Below are 14,195 nucleotides of genomic sequence, written 5' to 3'. Positions count from 1 at the left end.
TGACTGAATGACTGTATGACTGACTGACTGAATAACTGGCTGAATGACTGTATGTTTGACTGCCTGAATGAATGAATGACTGTATGACTGACTGAATGAATGACTGAATGACTGGCTAACTGACTGAGTTACTGAATGACTGACTGCCTGACTGAGTGAATGAATGACTGTATGACTGACTGAATCGCTGAATTAATGAATGACTGACTGAATGACCGTATGACTGACTGACTGAATAACTGGCTGATTGGCTGAATGACTGTATGTCTGACTGCCTGAATGAATGAATGACTGTATGACTGACTGAATGTCTGACTGGCTAACTGACTGAGTTACTGAATGACTGACTGACTGACTGACTGAGTGAATGAATGACTGTATGACTGACTGAATCGCTGAATTAATGACTGACTGAATGAATGACCGTATGACTGACTGACTGAATAACTGGCTGACTGGCTGAATGAATGAATGACTGTATGAATGACTGAATGACTGGCTGACTGACCGAATGCCCGCCCGAAAAGCCATCCCGTCACGCGACCACGCAGCCCCGCCCCCTCCCGCCTCGCGCCCCCGGAGGAGGCGGAGTCACGTGGCGGAGGCGCGTGACCACGTCACGTGCGCAGCCCCCCCTCCCCGCGCGTAGACGACCTCCGTCGGCGCGACGTAACGTCAACGGTTCTCGGCCGGCGCCAAAATTCAAAGCGACCGGAAGTCGCTCGGCCCGGCGCGCGCCACACTGCGCACGCGCGTTTCCCTGAGGCGGCGGACCCGCTTCTCCTCAGCCCTCGTTCTCGCCCCTTTCCCTGTGTGCGACACACTGTGCTAAGCGCTCCGCCGGCCAGATCGCGTGTGACCTTGGGTAAGTCACTTCACCTCTCCGGGCCTCGGTTCCCTCGTCTTGGGACAGTGCTTTGCGCATAGTAAGCGCTTAATGCCATCCTTATTACTATTATTATCTGGAAAATAATAATGATAATGACGATGGCTTACTATAATAACAATAATAATAGTTTTTATTAAGCGCTTACTATGTGCGAAGCACTGTCCTAAGCGTTGGGGGGGATACAGGGTGATGGGGTGGTCCCACGGGGGGCTCACGGGCTTCATCCCCATTTTATTATAATAATAATAATAGTCACTGAGGCCCAGGGAATGATAATAATAATGATGGCATTTGTTAAGCGCTTACTATAATAATAATAATGATAATGATGGTGATGATGACATTTGTTAAGCGCTTACTATAATAATAATGATGGTGGTGGCATTTATTAAGCGCTTACTATAATAATAATGATGATGATGGCATTTGTTAAGCATTTACTATAATAGTAATAATGAAGATGATAATAAATGCCATCCTTATTATTATTATTTGGAAAATAATGATAATGATGGCTTACAGTAATGATGATGATGATGGCATTTGTTAAGCGCTTACTATAATAATAATGATGGCATTTGTTAAGCGCTTACTATAGTAATGATGATGGCATTTGTTAAGCGCTTACTATAATAATGATGATGATGGCATTTGTTAAGCGCTTACTATAATGGTGATGGCATTTGTTAAGCGCTTACTATAATAATAATAATAATAATGAATGCATTTGTTAAGCGCTTACTATAATGATGATGATGATGGCATTTGTTAAGCGCTTACTATAATGATGATGATGGCATTTGTTAAGCGCTTACTATAATAATAATAATGATGATGGCATTTGTTAAGCGCTTACTATAATAATGATGATGATGGCATTTGTTAAGTGCTTACTAGAATAATGATGATGATGGCATTTGTTAAGCGCTTACTGTAGTAATGCTAATAATGATGATGATAAATGCCATCCTTATTGTTATCTGGAAAATAACAATAATAATGATGGCTTACTATAATAATAATGATGGCATTTATTGAGCGCTTACTATGTGCGAAGCACTGTTCTAAGCGCTGGGGGGGATACAGGGTGATGTGGTGGTCCCACGGGGGGCTCAGGGGCTTCATCCCCATTTTATAATAATAATAATAGTCACTGAGGCCCAGAGAATGGTAATAATAATGATGGCATTTAAGTGCTTACTATAGTAATAATAATAATGATGGCATTTGCTAAGCGCTTACTATAATAATAATGATGATGGCATTTGTTAAGCGCTTACTATAATAATAATAATGATGGCATTTAAGCGCTTACTATAATAACAATAATGAAGATGATGATAAATGCCATCCTTATTATTATTATTATCTGGAAAATAATGATAATGATGGCTTACAATAATAATGATGATGATGGCATTTGTTAAGCGCTTACTATAATAATAATAATGATGATGGCATTTGTTAAGCGCTTACTATAATAATAATGATGATGGCATTTGTTAAGCGCTTACTATAATAATGATGATGATGGCATTTGTTAAGCGCTTACTATAATAATAATGATGGCATTTGTTAAGCGCTTACTATAATAATGCTAATAATGAAGATGATGATAAATGCCATCCTTATTGTTATCTGGAAAATAACAATAATAATGATGGCTTACTATAATAATAATGATGGTATTTATTAAGCGCTTACTATGTGCGAAGCACTGTTCTAAGCGCTGGGGGGGATACAGGGTGTTGAGGTGGTCCCACGGGGGGCTCACGGGCTTCATCCCCATTTTATAATAGTAATAGTCACTGAGGCCCAGAGAATGATAATAATAATGATGGCATTTGTTAAGTGCTTACTATAGTAATAATGATGATGATGGCATTTGTTAAGCGCTTACTATAGTAATGCTAATAATGAAGATGATGATAAATGCCATCCTTATTGTTATCTGGAAAATAATAATAATGATGGCTTACTATAATAGTAATGATGGCATTTATTAAGCGCTTACTATGTGCGAAGCACTGTTCTAAGCGTTGGGGGGGATACAGGGTGATCGGGTGGTCCCACGGGGGGCTTACGGGCTTCATCCCCATTTTATAATAATAATAATGGTCACTGAGGTCCAGAGAATGATAATAATAATGATGGCATTTGTTAAGTGCTTACTATAATAATAATAATGATGATGGTGATGATGACATTTGTTAAGCGCTTACTATAATAATAATAATGATGGTGGTGGCATTTATTAAGCGCTTACTATAATAATAATGATGATGATGGCATTTGTTAAGCATTTACTATAATAATAATAATAACAATAATGAAGATGATAAATGCCATCCTTCTTATTATTTGGAAAATAATAATAATAATGATGGCTTACAATAATAATGATGATGATGGCATTTGTTAGGCGCTTCCTATAATAATGATGATGGCATTTGTTAAAAGCTTACTATAATAATAATAATGATGATGGCATTTGTTAAGCGCTTACTATAATAATGATGATGATGGCATTTGTTAAGCGCTTACTATAATAATAATGATGGCATTTGTTAAGCGCTTACTATAATAATAATAATGATGGCATTTAAGCGCTTACTATAATAATGATGATGATGGCATTTGTTAAGCGCTTACTATAATAATGCTAATAATGAAGATGATGATAAATGCCATCCTTATTGTTATCTGGAAAATGACAATAATAATGATGGCTTACTATAATAATAATGATGGCATTTATTAAGCACTTACTATGTGCGAAGCACTGTTCTAAGCGCTGGGGGGGGATGCAAGGTGATGAGGTGGTCCCACGGGGGCCTCAGGGGCTTCATCCCCATTTTATAATAATAATAATAGTCACTGAGGCCCAGAGAATGATGATGATAATGATGGCATTTGTTAAGTGCTTACTATAGTAACAACAATAATAATAATAATAATGATGATGGCATTTGCTAAGCGCTTGCTATAATAATAATAATGATGATGATGGCATTTGTTAAGCGCTTACTATAATAATAATGAAGATGATGATAAATGCCATCCTTATTATTATTATCTGGAAAATAATAATGATGGCTTACAATAATGATGATGATGGCATTTGTTAAGCGCTTAATATAATAATGATGATGGCATTTGTTAAGCGCTTACTATAATGATGATGACATTTGTTAAGCGTTTACTATAATAATACTAATAATAATAATAATGAGGATGATAAATGCCATCCTTATTATTATTATCTGGAAAATAATAATGATGATGGCATTTGTTAAGCGCTTACTATAATGATGATGACATTTGTTAAGCGTTTACTATAATAATACTAATAATAATAATGAGGATGATAAATGCCATCCTTATTATTATTATCTGGAAAATAATAATGATGATGGCATTTGTTAAGTGCTTACTATAATAATGATGATGGCATTTGTTAAGCGCTTACTGTAATAATAATGATGGTGATGGCATTTGTTAAGCGCTTCCTATAATGATAATAATGAAGATGATGATAATTGCCATCCTTATTATTATTTGGAAAATAATAATAATGATGGCTTACTATAATAATAATAATGATGATGGCATTCATTAAGCGCTTACTATGTGCAAAGCAGTGTTTTAAGCGCTGGGGGGGGATACAGGGTGATGAGGTGATCCCACGGGGGGCTCACGGGCTTCATCCCCATTTTATAATAATAATAGTCACTGAGGGCCAGAGAATGATAATAATAATGATGGCGTTTGTTAAGCGCTTACTGTAATGATGATGATGATGATGATGGCATTTGTTAAGCACTTACTATAATAATAATGATGGCATTTAAGCGCTTACTATAATAATAGTGGTGATGGCATTTAAGCGCTTACTATAATAATAATAATGGCATTTGTTAAGCGCTTACTATAATAATAATGATGATGGCATTTGTTAAGTGCTTACTATAATAATGATGATGATGGCATTTGTTAAGCGCTTACTATAATGATGATGATGGCATTTGTTAAGCGCTTACTATAATAATAATGATGATGATGATGGCATTTGTTAAGTGCTTACTATAATAATAATGGTGATGATGGCATTTAAGTGCATACTATAATAATAATGATGGCATTTGTTAAGCGCTTACTATAATAATAATGAAGATGATGATAAATGCCATCCTTATTATTATTGTTATCTGGAAAATGATAATAATAATAATAATGATGGCTTACTATAATAATAATGATGATGGCATTTATTAAGCGCTTACTGTGTGCGAAGCACTGTTCTAAGCGCTGGGGGGGGATACAGGGTGATCGGGTGGCCCCACGGGGGGCTCACGGGCTTCATCCCCATTTTATATTAATAATAATAGTCACTGAGGCCCAGAGAATGATAATAATAATGACGGCATTTAAGTGCTTACTATAATAATAATAATAATAATAATGATGGCATTTAAGCGCTTACTATAATAATGGTGATGATGGCATTTTTTAAGCGCTTACTATAATAATAATGATGATGGCATTTGTTAAGCTCATACTATAATAATAATAATAATAATAATGATGAAGATGATAAATGCCATCCTTATTGTTATTATCTGGAAAATAATAATAATAATGATGATGGCTTACTATAATAATAATGATGATGGCATTCATTAAGCGCTTACTATGTGCGAAGCATTGTTCTAAGCGCTGGGGGGATACAGGGTGATGAGGTGGTCCCCCGGGGGGCTCACGGGCTTCATCCCCATTTTATAATAATAATAGTCACTGAGGCCCAGAGAATGATAATAATAATGATGGCATTTGTTAAGCGCCTACTATAATACTGATAATAATAATAATGGTATTTATTAAGCGCTTACTATGTGTGAAGCACTGTCCTAAGCGCTGGGGGGGGATACAGGGGGATCAGGTGGTCCCACGGGGTGTTCACGGACTTCATCCCCATTTTATAATAATAATAAGCACTGGGGCCCAGAGAATGATAATGATAATAATGATGGCATTTGTTAAGCGCTTATAATAATGATAATAATAATAATAATAATAATGGCATTTGTTAAGCGCTTACTATAATAATGATGATGGCATTTGTTAAGCGCTTACTATAATAATGATGATGGCATTTATTAAACGCTTACTATAATAATGATGATGATGGCATTTAAGCGCTTACTGTAATAATGATAATGATGGCATTTATTAAGTGCTTACTATGTGCGAAGCACTGTCCTAAGTGCTGGGGGGGATACAAGGTGATGAGGTGGTCCCATGGGGGCTCACGGGCTTCATCCCCATTTTATAATAATGGTAGTAGTCACTGAGGCCCGGAGAATGATGATAATAATGATGGCATTTGTTAGCGCTTACTTTAATAATGATAATAATAATAATGGTATTTATTAAGCACACACTATGTGCAAAGCACTGTTCTATGCGCTGGGGGGGGGGAATACAAGGTGATGAGGTGGCCCCATGGGTGGCTCACAGGTTTCATCCCCATTTTATAATAATAATAGTCACTGAGGCCCAGTGAATGATAATAATGGTGGCATTTGTTATGCGCTTACTTTAATAATGATAATAATAATAATGGTATTTATTAAGCTCTTACTATGTGCGAAGCACTGTCCTAAGCGCTGGGGGGGATACAAGGTGATCGGGTGGGCCCACGGGGGCCTCACAGGCTTCATCCCCATTTTATAATAATAATAGTCACTGAGGCCCAGAGAATGATAATAATAATGATGGCATTTGTTAAGTGCTTACTATAATAATAATAATGATGATGATGACATTTGTTAAGCGCTTACTATAATAATAATAATGGCATTTATTAAGCGCTTACTATGTGCAGAGCACTGTCCTAAGCGCTGGAGGGGGGGGAAACAAGGTGGTGAGGTGGTCCAACGGGGGGCTCACGGTCCTCATCCCCATTTTATAATAATAATAATAATGATAGTCACTAAGGCCCAGAGAATGATAATAATAATGGTGGCATTTGTTAAGCACTTACTATAATAATGATAATAATAATAATGGTATTTATTAAGCGCTTACTATAATAATGATAATAATAATAATAATGGTATTTATTAAGTGCTTACTATGTGCGATGCACTGTTCTAAGCGCTGGGGGGGATACAAGGTAATCGTGTGGTCCCACGGGGGGCTCACAGGCTTCACCCCTATTTTATAATAATAATAATCACTGAGGCCCTGAGAATGATGATAATAATGATGGCATTTGTTAAGTGCTTACTATAATAATAATGGCATTTATTAAGCGCTTACTATGTGCAAAGCACTGTTCTAAGCGCTGGGGGGGATACAAGGTGATCAGGTGGCCCCACGGGGGGCTCATGGGCTTCATCCCCATTTTATTATAATAATAATAGTCACTGAGGCCCAGAGAATGATGATAATAATGATGGCATTTGTTAAGCGCTTACTATAATAATTATAGTAATGGCATGAGTTAAGTGCTTACTATGTGCCAAGCACTGTTCTAAGCGCTGGGGAGGTTACAAGGTGATCAGGTTGTCCCACGGGGGGCTCACAGGTTTCACCCCCATTTTATGATGATAATAATGGCATTTATTAAGCGCTTACTATGTGCCAAGCACTGTTCTAGGCACTGGGGAGGTTAGAAGGTGATCAGGTTGCCCCACCGGGGGCTCACAGGTTTCATCCCCATTTTATAATGATAATAATGGCATTTATTAAGCGCTTACTATGTGCCAAGCACTGTTCTAAGCGCTGGGGAAGTTACGAGGTGATCAGGCTGTCCCACGGGGCGCTCACGGTCCTCATCCCCATTTTATAATGATGATAATAATAATAACGGCATTTATTAAGCACTTACTATGTGCCAAGCACTGTTCTAAGCGCTGGGGAGGTTACTAGGTGATCAGGTTGTCCCACGGGGGGCTCACGGTCTTCATCCCCATTTTATAATGATGATACTAGTGGCATTTATTAAGAGCTTACTATGTGCCAAGCACTGTTCTAAGCGCTGGGGAGGTGACAAGGTGATCAGGTCATCCCATGGGGGGCTTAGTCTTCATCCCCATTTTCCAGCTGAGGGAACTGAGGCCCAGAGGAGTGAAGTGACTTGCCCAAAGTCACACAGCTGAGAAGTAGCGGGGCTGGGATTTGAACCCATGACCTCGGACTCCAAAGCCCAGGCTCTTTCCACTGAGCCACGCTGCTGCATTTAACAGGTGAGGTCACTGAGGCCCAGAGAATGATGATAATGATGATGGCATTTGTTACGCGCTTACTATGTGCGAAGCACTGTTCTAAGCGCTGGGGGGGGGATACAAGGTGATCAGGTGGTCCCACGGGGGGGCTCACAGTCTTCATCCCCATTTTACAGATAAGGTCAATGAAGCACAGAGAAGTGAAGTGACTTGCCCAAGGTCGCACAGCTAATTTGCTCTGCACACAACAGTCAATAAATACGACAATCAATTGGCAGTCGGGATTTGAACCCATGACCTCCGCCTCCTAAGCCCGGGCTCTTTCCCCTGAGCCACGCTGCCTCTCCTTGTAACCTCCCCAGTGCTTAGAACAGTGCTTTGTACATAGTAAGCGCTTAATAAATGCCATCATTATTACTATTATTATTATTAAATCCCCAAAGTCATGCTCTGCGGGCCGTGGGACAGTAAGCGCTCAGTAAATATGATTGAATGAATGAATGAATGAATGCATCGGGTCAGTAAGCGCTCAGTAAATACTATTGAATGAATGAATGCATCGGGTCAGTAAGCGCTCAGTAAATACGATTGAATGAATGAATGCATTGGGTCAGTAAGCGCTCAGTAAATAGGATTGAATGAATGAATGCATCAGGTCAGTAAGCGCTCGGTAAATACGGTTGAATGAATGAATGCATCTGGTCAGTAAGCGCTCAGTAAATACGATTGAATGAATGAATGCATCGGGTCAGTAAGCGCTCAGTAAATATGATTGAATGAGTGAATTAATGCATCGGGTCAGTAAGCACTCAGTAAATAGGATTGAATGAATGAATGCATCGGGTCAGTCAGCGCTCAGTAAATAGGATTGAATGAATGAATGAATGCATCGGGTCAGTAAGCGCTCAGTAAATACGGTTGAATGAATGAATGCATCGGGTCAGTAAGCGCTCAGTAAATACGGTTGAATGAATGAATGCATCAGGTCAGTAAGCGCTCAGTAAATACGATTGAATGAATGAATGCATCGGGTCAGTAAGCGCTCAGTAAATACGATTGAATGAATGAATGAATGCATCGGGTCAGTAAGCGCTCAGTAAATACGGTTGAATGAATGAATGCATCGGGTCAGTAAGCGCTCAGTAAATACGGTTGAATGAATGAATGCATCGGGTTAGTAAGCGCTCAGTAAATACGATTGAATGAATGAATGCATCGGGTCAGTAAGCGCTCAGTAAATAGGATTGAATGAATGAGTGCATCGGGTCAGTAAGCACTCAGTAAATACGATTGAATGAATGAGTGAATGCATTGGGTCAGTAAGCGCTCAGTAAATATAATTGAATGAGTGAATGAATGCATCAGGTCAGTAAGCACTCAGTAAATATGATTGAATGAATGAATGCATCGGGTCAGTCAGCGCTCAGTAAATAGGATTGAATGAATGCATCTGGTCAGTAAGCACTCAGTAAATACAGTTGAATGAATGAATGCATCGGGTCAGTAAGCGCTTAGTAAATACGCTTGAATGAATGCATCGGGTCAGTAAGTGCTCAGTAAATACACTTGAGTGAATGAATGCATTGGGTCAGTAAGCGCTCAGTAAATAGGATTGAATGAATGAATGAATGCATCGGGTCAGTAAGCGCTCAGTAAATACAATTGAATGAATGAATGAATGCATTGGGTCAGTAAGCGCTCAGTAAATACAATTGAATGAATGAATGAATGCATTGGGTCAGTAAGCACTCAGTAAATACAATTGAGTGAATGAATGCATCGGATCAGTAAGCACTCAGTAAATATGATTGAATGAATGAATGCATCGGGTCAGTCAGCGCTCAGTAAATAGGATTGAATGAATGCATCTGGTCAGTAAGCACTCAGTAAATACAGTTGAATGAATGAATGCATCGGGTCAGTAAGCGCTCAGTAAATACGCTTGAATGAATGAATGCATCGGGTCAGTAAGTGCTCAGTAAATACACTTGAGTAAATGAATGCATTGGGTCAGTAAGCGCTCAGTAAATAGGATTGAATGAATGCATCGGGTCTGTAAGTGCTCAGTAAATACAATTGAATGAATGAATGAATGCATTGGGTCAGTAAGCGCTCAGTAAATACAATTGAATGAATGAATGCATCAGGTCAGTAAGCACTCAGTAAATACAATTGAGTGAATGAATGCATCGGATCAGTAAGCGCTCAGTAAAGATGAATGAATGAATGCATCGGGTCAGTAAGTAGGATTGGATGAATGAATGAATGCATCGGGTCAGTAAGCGCTCAGTAAATATAATTGAATGAATGAGTGAATGCATCGGGTCAGTAAGCGCTCAGTAAATACGCTTGAATGAATGAGAGAATGCGTTGGGTCAGTAAGCTCTCAGTAAATACGAGTGAATGAACGAATGCATCGGGTCAGTAAGCGCTCAGTAAATATGAATGAATGAATGCATCGGGTCAGTAAGCGCTCAGTAAATATAATTGAATGAATGAGTGACTGCATCGGGTCAGTAAGCGCTCAGTAAATACGCTTGAATGAATGAGAGAATGCATTGGGTCAGTAAGCTCTCAGTAAATACGATTGAATGAATGCATCGAGTCAGTAAGCGCTCAGTAAATAATGAATGAATGTATCATGTCAGTAAGCGCTCAGTAAATAGGATTGAATGAATGAATGAATGCATCTGCTCAGCAAGCGCTCAGTAAATACGATTGAATGAATGAATGCATTGGGTCAGTAAGTGCTCAGTAAATACGATTGAATGAATGAATGAATACATTGGGTCAGTAAGTGCTCAGTAAATATGATTGAATGATTGAATGAATGCATCGGGTTAGTAAGCACTCAGTAAATAGGATTGAATGAATGAACGAGTGCATCGGGTCAGTAAGCGCTCAGTAAATACGCTTGAATGAATGAATGCATCACGTCAGTAGGCACTCAGTAAATGGGATTGAATGAATGAATGAATGCATCTGGTCAGTAAGCGCTCAGTAAATATGCTTGAATGAATGAATGCATCCGGTCAGTAAGCGCTCAGTAAATAGGATTGAATGAATGAATGCATCTGGTCAGTAAGCGCTCAGTAAATACGATTGAATGAATGAATGCATTGGGTCAGTAAGTGCTCAGTAAATACAAATTGAATGAGTGAATGAATGCATCGGGTCGTTAAGCGCTCAGTAAATACAATTGAATGAGTGAATGAATGCATCCGGTCAGTAAGGGCTCAGTAAATAGGATTGAATGAATGAATGCATGCATCGGGTCAGTAAGCGCTCAGTAAATATGATTGAATGAATGAATACATGCATCGGGTCAGTAAGCGCTTAGTAAATACGATTGAATGAATGAATGCATCGGGTCAGTAAGTGCTCAGTAAATACGATTGAATGAATGAATGCATCAGTGCAGAGCACTGTACTAAGCGCTCAGTAAATACGATTGAGTGAATGTGTACATGTATGTATATGTTTGTACATATTTATTACTCTTTATTTTACTTGTACATATTTATTCTATTTATTTTATTGTATTTCCCAAGCGCTTAGTACAGTGCTGTGCACACAGTAAGCGCTCAATAAGTACGATTGAATGAATGAATTTGGTTTATATGTTTTATTGTCTGTCTCCCCCTTCTAGACTGTGAGCCCGCTGTCGGGTAGGGACCGTCTCTATATGTTGCCAACTTATTCTTTCCAAGCGCTTAGTACAGTGCTCTGCACACAGAAAGTGCTCAATAAATACGATTGATTGAATGAATGTGTATATATATGTGTATATATGTTTGTAGATATTTACTACATTTATTTTACTTGTACATATTTATTCTATTTATTTTATTGTACTTTCCAAGTGCTTAGTACAGTGCTGTGCACACACTAAGCGCTCAATAAATACGATTGAATGAATGAATGAATTTGGTTTATATGTTTTGTTTTGTTGTCTGTCTCCCCCTTCTAGACTGAGAGCCCACTGTCGGGTAGGGAGTGTCTCTAGATGTTGCCAACTTGTTCTTCCCATGCGCTTAGTACAGTGCTCTGCACACAGTAAGCACTCAATAAATACGATTGAATGAATGAATGAACTGAGCAGCGGTGGGTGGGTAGACAAAGCCACACATACAGGAGAGTGAGCTGGAAGGCGATGATTGGCGTGGGAATGGCCCCTAAATAATAATAATAATAGTATTTGTTAAGCGCTTAGCAGCATAGCTCAGTGGAAATAATAATAATAATAATGATGGCATTTATGATGGCGCTTACTATGTGCAAAGCACTGTTCTAAGCACTGGGGTAATAATAATAATGATGGCATTTATTAAGCGCTTACTATGTGCAAATCACTGTTCTGAGCGCTGGGGTAATAATAATAATAATAATGATGGCATTTATCAAGTGCTTACTATGTGCCAAGCACTGTTCTAAGCGCTGGGGCGGCTACAAAGGTGATCAGGTGGTCCCACGGGGGCTCCCAGTCTTCATCCCCATTTTCCAGATGAGGTCACTGGGGCCCAGAGAAGTGAAGTGACTTGCCCAAGGTCACGCAGCTGACAATTGGCGGAGCTGGGATTTGAACCCACGACCTCGGACTCCAAAGCCCGGGATCTTTCCACTGAGCCACGTTGGCAGCTGGGTGACTTTGGGCGAGTCACTTCACTTCTCCGGGCCTCAATGACCTCATCTGGAAAATGGGGATGAAGACTGTGAGCCCCCCATGGGGCCACCTGATCACCTTGTAACCTCCCCGGCGCTTAGAGCAGTGCTTGGCACATAGTAAGTGCTTAATAAATGCCATCATTATTATTATTATTATTCTCTGGGCCTCAGTGACCTCATCTGGAAAATGGGGATGAAGCCCGGGAGCCCCCCGTGGGCCCACCTGATTACCTTGTAACCTTTCCGGCGCTTAGAACAGTGCTTGGCACATAGTAAGCGCTTAATAAATGCCATCATTATTATTATTCTCTGGGCCTCAGTGACCTCATCTGGAAAATGGGGATGAAGACCTTGAGCCCCCCGTGGGCTGACCTGATCACCTTGTAACCTCCCCGGCGCTTAGAACAGTGCAAGCGCTTAGTACAGTGCTCTGCACACAGTAAGCGCTCAATAAATCCGATTGAATTGAATGAATGAATGCTTGGAACGTAGGAAGCGCTTAATAAATGCCATCATTATTATTATTATTATTATTATTATTATTATTATTCTCTGGGCCTCAGTGACCTCATCTGGAAAATGGGGATGAAGACCGTGAGCCCCCTGTGGGACCACCTGATCACCTTGTAACCTCCCCGGCGCTTAGAACAGTGCTTGGCACGTAGTAAGCGCTTAATAATTGTACTTCCCAAGTGCTTAGTACAGTGCTCTGCACACAGTAAGCGCTCAATAAATACGATTGAATGAATGAATGAATAATAAATGCCATTATCTTCGAGCGCTTAGTACAGTGCTCTGCACACAGTAAGCGCTCAATAAATACGATTGAATGAATGAAAGAACCCACGTCTTGCTGGCGTTCGGACAAGCAGCGGGGCTCGGGGGAAAGAGCCCGGGCTTGGGAGTCCGAGGTCAGGGGTGCGAATCCCGGCTCCGCCAATTGTCAGCTGGGTGACTTTGGGCAAGTCATTTCACTTCTCTGGGCCTCAGTTCCCTCATCTGGAAAATGGGGATGAAGACTGTGAGCCCCCCGTGGGACAACCTGATCACCTTGTAGCCTCCCCAGCACTTAGAACAGTGCTTTGCGCATAGTATGCGCTTAATAAATGCCATCATTATTATTATTATTATTCTCTGAGCCTCGGTTCCCTCACCTGGAAAATGGGGATTAAGATCGTCAGCCCCCTGTGGGACCACCTGATCACCTTGTAACCTCCCCAGCGCTTAGAACAGTGCTTTGCACATTGTAAGTGCTTAACAAATGCCATTATTATTATTATTATTACTATTTTTATTATTATTATTATTCACCACACTCCTGCTCCCACGTCCGCCAACTGCAGAAGCCTTCCAGTCGCCCGCTGGGAGCTCACTGCGACAATCCAGCTCGTGTCGCTCATCTATTTTATATT

The 14,195-nt window shown here is 39.8% G+C and overlaps 1 protein-coding gene across 2 annotated transcripts in view; it reads left to right on the top strand.

Moving 5' to 3' along the window:
* Nucleotides 1-436: 436 nt before the first annotated feature.
* SMC2 (structural maintenance of chromosomes 2) overlaps nt 437-14,195 on the top strand; it is a 107,222-nt gene continuing 93,463 nt past the window's right edge. For both annotated transcript variants that reach the window (XR_005457051.1, XM_038770361.1), the window contains exon 1: nt 437-865. The gene's annotated coding sequence lies outside the window, so the exon portion shown is untranslated. The remainder of the gene's footprint in view (nt 866-14,195) is intronic.

This window comes from Tachyglossus aculeatus, chromosome X3, assembly GCF_015852505.1.
Source record: "Tachyglossus aculeatus isolate mTacAcu1 chromosome X3, mTacAcu1.pri, whole genome shotgun sequence".
Classification (NCBI taxonomy): domain Eukaryota; kingdom Metazoa; phylum Chordata; class Mammalia; order Monotremata; family Tachyglossidae; genus Tachyglossus; species Tachyglossus aculeatus.
The sequence above is the reverse complement of the archived record's forward strand: the minus strand, read 5'-3'. Positions and strand labels throughout refer to the sequence as shown.